This window comes from Periplaneta americana, chromosome 14 (genome assembly GCF_040183065.1).
Source record: "Periplaneta americana isolate PAMFEO1 chromosome 14, P.americana_PAMFEO1_priV1, whole genome shotgun sequence".
Taxonomy (NCBI): domain Eukaryota; kingdom Metazoa; phylum Arthropoda; class Insecta; order Blattodea; family Blattidae; genus Periplaneta; species Periplaneta americana.
Genome location: NC_091130.1, coordinates 86,226,243 through 86,235,180, shown reverse-complemented (window position 1 = coordinate 86,235,180; position 8,938 = coordinate 86,226,243). Strand labels below are relative to the sequence as shown.

Below are 8,938 nucleotides of genomic sequence, written 5' to 3'. Positions count from 1 at the left end.
TTTCACTTCTAGATACCTTTTTAAAGATTTCATTTGTTTGTAAATTGCTTAATAATGCTACACTTACACTTATTATTTCTGCAACTCCACGTCTGTCATTGAAAAAATGTATGATACATAACTGTGAAGTCTCTTTTTGGCTCTTGTGTCCTAAATTTAAATAAGAAAAAAAAATGATTCAAGAAATGTGAGCTGGTGAAAATTAAATACTCAATTAATAAAATAATTACTACCAAAAGAATATTTTATTAATTCTATACAAAAGATGGATTACACAGAACAGATGGCCAGAAATCATAGATTTATACACAACATACAGCATGAAACGATCATCAAAAAATGCTTTTTGTACACAATAACATCTTTCAAACGAAGTGAAATAGCCAATAAGTTCAATAAATATTATGCTAATAAGTAATAACTACAATTAATAATTATCTACAAGCTGTAAAAGGGAATAAAATAGTATATTGTTGAAATTAGGGGGTTATGGTTTATTACGTGTATTTATAATTTTAATTACTTTTTCTACATTTAATTATATTTTAATTTCTATTAGAGTAGTTGGTGGTGTGGTTGTTAGTTTTATCTGTGTACGTCAGACTATTAAGGAAAAACTGAAAGAAATATTAAATCTACTATCTACTTTATATAACAATATTTAATCAAGAACTGAATATTACTATTAATTTAATAACATAAGACCCAAAACATCTCCAAGTCCAGACAATACACATGCTGATTTTCTTAAACATGTTGGCAAACAAGCAAACTCACTACTTTTATCTTGTAATCTCATCTAAAATACAATATCTGTCTGGAGAAAATCTACCATAACATCAATTTTGAAAAGCAATTATTCAACTAATATCTTTTCGAGTTATCGACAGATACCACTTACTAGTATGATAGCCAAAATTATGGAAGAGATGATTTCATAGACTGAATTGGTTCCTGGAATCTAGTAACTAACTTTCATTTTATTGGGTTGACTTTAGAGAATTGCATTCAACAAATGGACAGATTTTAAATTTTAGTCAAGATATTAAAGATATTTTAAACAGAAAACAAAACAACTTAACAATTTTAATTTATTTTCAAGGATCATATGGCTCTGTAGATATAAATCACTTAAGAAATTGCAAACTTAGGGTGTCCATGATAAAGTGTTACACTGGGTCAGTGACTTGATTATTTGATTCATTGTCACAAATATGTAAATAGAGACAGATTCATCTGGGCTTCCCACATTGTTGTTTTCAGGAATACATTTTCCAATATTAATGTCGATGGTCTAACTAAAGAAATAGATCTTATGATAATCTCATCATTTGCAGATAATATGGTTGTCTAGAACAAAAAATCACAGTCTACAAATATTAATAAACTGAGCCAAAATCCCAACAGACTTTTTGACTCTACTTGGAGAACTCAAACTTGCTCAATTAAGGGAAACTTTACTAATAAAACACAATCCCAAGTTATTTCAAAATGAATAGTATATAAGTTAACTTTAACAGATGATGTTAAGAAATGTGATAATTCTCCAGACATTTTAAAAATCATTAGAAACGATAAATGATCTGGTCAGTGAGTGACTACATACAGTATTTTTTATAGATGGATCCTGTTTACCAAGCCATAGATGTAGTGGTGTTGTAGTACAATACCAGTATATTCCCTTTTACAGGGAATTATATTCAAACACTTGTTTGCCCCATTTTAACCGTGACAACGCTTTTTAGCATTTTAAACATTCCGGTTATTGTATTGTGTTTAGTGAAAGATTTTAGATAAGGGTGCAAATAGCCATAGTAGCTGACGCGCCCTTTTTAAACGCCACTAACTAACTAACTAACTAACTTCAAACACTGACTAATTTTGATAGTGAAAATTTAGATACACTTTTAAGCTTACAAAATCTCCAGTATCGACTTCATAAATCTGAGAAGGCTGTCATACTATCAGATTCAAAATCAGATGTTCTTGCTGCAGTAATGGACGTAACAGCATGAAATCTCAATATTTTACAGTGTTTTAATATTTTAAGCAAAATGGTCGAATTACATCGATGACTGGTACTTCCGTGGATCCATGAACTTTATGGAGTGGGAGGTAATGAGGTAGCTGAAAGGTAGCAAAATTACTGTAAGGTTATCTATACCTGCATCTTACCACACTGTTAAAAGAATAACAAGATCAGTACATGACAATGTGGTAACAAAAATCGGAATGATTCTAAAGCAAATGAAAAAATTGCAATAGGCCATCCGGCATCTGCTCCACGATGGAGGAAAATCCTCAGAAGAAACCAACTAATCAGACCAAATGGGGGATCCAAACTACCCTCGAGTGCAGCTCTGAATTTGCAGGCCAACGAGTCTACCGACTAAGCTACATTGGTGGCTCCACTAAAAATATGAAGTACATGGCACTCAGATTATTAAATTGACAAACCTAAACAATTATTCATCAGTTAAGTTATAAAATATAATACATAGCAAGCAAGTTAATTCAATTTAAAAGTATAAACAATTCAATCAGTTGAAATATACAGAAACTGATAATAAATATCATGCAAATTACTTCACATTACAAGCATAAACAATTCATCACTTGTGGTATACAGCCTACTATTTAATTTACAGCACATACAATTCATCAGTTAAGCTATAGACCTACAGTCTACTATTCAATTTACAGCATATATAATTCATCAATTAAGCGAAACAAAAATATAGTACAATACATAGTAAAAATAATACACCTAATTTAATAACTGAACTTCTATGAAAATCTACAGTGGCAGTACTCATATTATCACAGGCCATGATTGTCTCAAATATTTACAAAGAACTGATATTTCAGAATCTCCCCATGCCATTTCTGAAATCTCAATGAAGATATGGATCATTGTCTTGACTGTTTAACTTTACATAGCTTTCAATCATCTGGTTAAATATTGGAGTGCAAGATAACAAATGACATCAACTGCTGAACACTTGGTATCAATCAACCAACAACTTCATTACATTAAAGGGGAAAAAAAACTGAAAGAATTAATTGTATATAGACACAACACATAAGACAAGGCCGCTTCAGAACAGTAATTGGCAAGGCTCTGTTGTTTTAGGATTCTTATGTAGATTCAATTTCACCTGAAAGAAAAAAGTAGCATCTATAAGTAGTAGTAGTAGTAGTAGTAAATATAATAATAATAATAATAATAATAATAATAATAATAATAATAATAATAATAATAATAATAATAATAATAATGACTGTAAAGTATGGAAATTAATATTGCAATGTAATATCAAAAGGTGATTTCACACCATCAACTCTTATCATTTAGTACAACAAATCTATTATATTCAGTTGCAATCACCAGTAGCTGTTCTTTCCTCCATTTTGTTGTTGGCTGATTTTTCACAAGTCTGCTATGATATGCAGCACTATCCATGACAATAACGCATTGCCCTAATGTTCTCAGGTCAACAACTGTGTTTGCACCCACTTCTCAACTACAGGGCTATTCATAGCACTATGGTAGTCCTGACTTTTCTTTCAATTGCATGAAAAAATTAAATCAGCACCTGCAATAAAAATTATACCTGGGCATATAATTACGTCACATGAATTCACAGCATTTAAATAAAGAAAATAAAACATAACATAACATAACGTGACATGACATGAGATCCTCTTTGGTGAAAGGCTTTCCCACGTTTTTATTTAGTCACCAATTTTTATATTTTTGTACCCTGATTTAAAAAATTACTCTTGCCAAATTTATGTAAAATATAAATCAATATAACTTACCGAGTATAAATCCACCTTTCGTTCCGGCATCTAATCTTCCACCCTCATTTGTTGGTCTATGAATAACACCATTCATGTCACTGGAAACTTCACCTGGTTTATTTCATGAATAAGTGGGTGATCATACTTAAAAAAACAGAGAGAGAAAAGCAATTCACATTGACACTCTAAGAGACACAAAAATTTTAAAGACAGGAAAACCGTTCAAGAATTTTATAACTAACCTCTAGTTATAATATGAAACTATTAATTGCAAAACATGTTGTTCCCACCTGAATTCATTACTAGTAGCCTATATTAATTGCAATTTCATATTCCACATAAGTGTTAATCTATTTGTTAGTAAAAAATTCAATCACTCAATGTCTCACAATACATTGAAATTTACCATTCATAAAAATCCAAGTCTCATCCAAGAATACTACGGGTTTAGGGTTCTCACGCTCCAAATTTCTTATATATTCTCTTAAAAACGAATAACATCACTTTCTCATACATGTGTATAAGGATCCCCTTTGCTCCATAGAAATTTCATCTCTTTCAAAATTTTTTTCACCGATGATAAGGATACTCTAAATAAATATGTTTCATAATCATCATTCATATGTTCCAGAACTTTTGCTGCTGTTAGTACTTCCCCTGTAACAGTAAATGAAAATTATGCCATATTTTTATACATAGGCCTATGACTAATATCAGAATTACATTGCATAAATCAACACAATAATTCCTGTAACTTCCCTACCTTTATGTAACTTGTCATAAATAAATCTCGCAATTGCATCTTTCGTAAAATCATCAGCATCAGTCACTGGATGTTTACGTAGTCTATGTTTTCCTGGTGTCACGAGTGGGGTCCCCTTGTGTGAATTTATCACTTTCGTGGCTGTAGTTCAGCCAAGCTGTAATAACAAACAATAACATAATACTTCTAAAAATTGTTATATCATAAAATTCATGCATAATACCAACATTTACAGCTATATGAATAGAAAATGATCAACATGTTAGGTTGGGTCTACGATAGGTTTAAGTAGGCTAATATTTAGGTAATTCTCCAGAAAAGCTACACCAAAGAAGGCATAATTTTATTTTGTTTAATTGATTTCTGTGATATTTACAAAGTGATGAACACGTGGTTTTAGTGCACAGCCACAAATACTTTCAGCACAAAAATCCTTTGACACTTACCTGTATATTCTAATGCATTGTTGTAGTCCCTCCCTCAAACTTGTTACTAATTACCAATATAACATGCGAGAGGTCCAGGACGAAGAGAAATGGTTAGTTTCCCAGTAGTGCGTCCTCGTCCTCTCGAGTGTTATATCTTAACAAGTACTTTGGGTGGGGCAGCTTTTCTGAAGAAACACCATATTTAATATTACTTAGACCAGTCATGAATAAATTATTCAGCCAGAGTCAACGTTCCTATGCTTTATAGAGTATGTTATATAGTTATTATATAAAACTGAATTATTTTTAAGCACCATAACAGGCCAACATTCATGTAATATTTGCTGCAATATCAAGTTAATAATTACAATATGACTTGTATTTTCTTCGGCCGATGTGGCATGTAAATTGTGATCTGAACGGTTAATTTAATACCAAAAGAGAAAACTGGAAATTTACTTTCGTGCTGTTTGATTACTTGTTCGTCTAATTTGTAAATGTATTTAAGCTATCACCTACTGCAGTATTACAGTATCTTAAATGTATTTAGTTTGGCAATATGAAAATCACTGACTTGATTAAACATTAGGCCTAACCTAAAAATTTGTTTTGTTTGACCACAATCATGAAATTATTAGTGCAAACTCCTAAAACTGAATACCACTTTGAAATGTATGCTTAACAATACTTACTCCTAATAATTGTCCTATTCTGGTTGTAATTGCTGTCTCCGTTAGCATAATTCCTTCTTCATTATCTTCTTTCTTCAACTCATTATACACGTGAACTACAGATTTCTGAAGCGTACTCTGAATGCCACACATTTTCTTCCTTGGAGGAGTCACTGCAACACTATTTCATTTTTTTGACATAGTAATAAAAATCTAAACACGAAAGAAATTCATTAAAATTTGAAATAATATTTCTATCCATTACCCACGTGCATTATCACGCCCAAGTATATTATATTCATTCGTACTTATCTGACTATTCTTGAATTATAACCACAACGCAACACATAACATAACTATTATGTATTAATATTAATACTAATATTAATTAATTATTAATAAGTTCGAATTTCACTATCTTCCAGTAACCGGCTGAGAAATCTAGTACAATTTTAATTTCATGGAACTCCAGTACCGGCAAATATTGTCGATATTTGCCTCAGCTGCCAACATACCGGTTACAAAATCACTACCATTTATAGTATTTGTCAGTATCGAAATTCGAAACGAAGTTGGCAAAAGAAAATTCAACCTTCAAACTAGAAAATCACCATAATCCACTAGCATTTGTAGTAATGGGGGAAAAATGGTTAGGTTTCACCCTTAGGGTATCAAGTTACCTGGTCTTCCCTATAGTAAGTCCAGAGGTGGTGCTGCCAACATTGTTCTAACGGATAGCCATCATAAGGTGAAAATATCCTCCAACGTACATGGAGTAGTAATGCCGCCATGACTATCAGCAAATCTTATGACTTTTATTCTTCCTTCCTACTATCACCCCCCCCCCCATGTTCTGAAAACAGTTCTTCACTAAATTCTCCAAATAGATCTAGAACAGTGTTGGGAAACAGTAAAGGACATCTTACCGTACTCTCCTCCATATTCCTCTTCCTTCTGACATTTCTTCCCACATTCCTACTTGCACGAGTATAAATCTGACATGAAGGTAATGGAACAATAATAGAGCTATGGTGAAACTAAAACGACAAGGACTTTATGCACATACACTTAAACCGTGAACAACTTACAAATGTAGTCAAATTACATTAATTTTAAAGTATAAAGAATAACTTTTGTATTCAATGCACAAAGCAAAGATTATTTTCTTGCTTTGATTCACAGTAAATGGATTCATATTAGTACGTATTTTGAATGCTGACAAGCGCAGACAAATGCATCCTCTAGAATTTCTTCTTATTGTGAACTTAGAAGTATAATAATAATGTAAATCAAGCTTTCAGGTATATAATTTCTGCCCCGGAACAATTTTTCCCTCGAAATTATATAATAGTAATAATAATAATAATAAATAATAATAATAATAATAATAATAATAATAATAATAATAATAATAATAATAATAATAATAATAATAATAATAATATCATTCGGATGTGCCGTGTAACCCGTTCCGGCCGCAAGTCATCCTGAAGTGCCTTCAGACAATGACCTTGATTTATTTTTCCCTGTTATTTTTTAAGTTACTGTAGTTATTTTACGACGCGTTATCAACTGTTATAGTTATGGAAATGAAGGTGATAATGCCAGCGGAAAGAATCCGAGGTGCAACGCCGAAAGTTACCCTACATTTGCTCTTAATGGGTTGAAGAAAAACCACGGAGAAAATCTCAACCAAGGAACTTGTCCCGACCAGGGTTTGAACCTGGATCAGCCATGCTAACCGTTACTCCACAGCGGTGGGCTCTTTCCCTGTTATCTGTACTTCAGAATTAATTGTGGCATTCTATCCCATACGTTCTCATTCTCCGAAGGTCTACATTTTGGTTCCAGTTAATTCTGTATTTGTCAATTTATATATATTTGCTTGTGAATGTCTTCATTGTGTTGTAATCCTGCCATGTCCATTTATCTGTTTTCCTTACAAATTTCGTTTATGCTGCCGTGAGTCTTGATTTGTCTCTTTCCAAAGTCCAGATTTCATACTGACATAGAAGAATAGGCATTGCCAATGCTGAATGTTATATAATTTTAATCTAGTTTTTTGTAATTTCGTAAAGAGTTTGAAAGTTTTACTTATGTTCTATGACTTGCAAAGAAATTAGCTATACCATTTACCCTTCTTTGTTTCATAAGATTATAAGCTAACTGAAAGTCTTTGTTTTATAATTTTGTTATGTATTTGTTCTTGGGTCTTAATGAGGTCTTATTCTCTAAATTCCACGTTTTTGTCTTCTCTGTACATTTTATTAAATATGTTTTTCATTATATTTTTTCTGGTTTGTGTATGGCAGGATTCTGAACCTGGTGCTCGCGAGCACCATGGTGCTCTCTTAATTAAATTTGGTACTCTCGTCATGCGAGTAAAAAAGTGCTCGCGAGCACTAACCCTCCTGAGGTTCTTTTTGCAATCCAGACTTTGATGCACAGCCGAAACAAAGAGTGTTACTATCCATCCACTATAATATCTTAGAGATGTGACAGGCATTATATTTCATAATGTAGAACCCCTTCCAATTCAGTGTGGACTTAATCAGAAAAATTAAGATTATTCCAGAATAATGACTCCTCTGGAACTTCAATTGATTCACCTTTAATCCTCCCTAGCCCACAAATATTTGTTTTAAAAGAAGAATTCATAGCTTTTGGCAAGCAGGAGACACAAAAAGACTCCAAGTATTATGCAGCTTTTCTCTTAAATATCTGGCTACCAGTATGATCGGGACAAACTACCTGTGTAAAAAAATTTTCTGACTTATGAAATACCTCAAGAACAAAGCGCGGTCACGATTAACTAATTCACATCTGCAGGGCTATTTACGTGTACAAGCGACTTCTCCCAGGATATCACTGAAATTCTGAGTAAAATTCAAATTCAAGGCTATCGTTAGCCTTGTAAATGTTTAAAAATGTATTAATTTGTGTATTTATTTTATTTATGTATTCATATAAGCTCATTAAACCTATTCGATTTCTTAGTGCTCTCGCACTTAATATTATAGTAGGTGGTGCTCACAACCTTCAAAAGGTTGTGTATGGACTTAATAATAATAATAATAATAATAATAATAATAATAATAATAATAATAATAATAATAATACTTAATTACAAATGGCTTTTAAGGAACCCGGAGGTTCATTGCCGCCCTCACATAAGCTCGCCATTGGTCCCTATCCTGTGCAAGATTAATCCAGTCTCTATCATCATAGCCCATCTCCTTCAAATCCATTTCAATATTAACCCCCCATCTACG

General features: G+C 32.2%; 1 long non-coding RNA gene across 1 annotated transcript; it reads right to left on the bottom strand.

Annotated features, from left to right (window-relative positions):
- Positions 1–230: 230 nt before the first annotated feature.
- LOC138713534 (uncharacterized) lies at positions 231–6,094 on the bottom strand. Its single transcript, XR_011335890.1, has 6 exons — positions 5,688–6,094; positions 4,568–4,724; positions 4,211–4,461; positions 3,823–3,948; positions 3,389–3,596; positions 231–3,158 (listed from the first exon to the last, which is right to left on the bottom strand). It is a non-coding gene; the product is annotated as an uncharacterized lncRNA (long non-coding RNA).
- Positions 6,095–8,938: the final 2,844 nt, after the last annotated feature.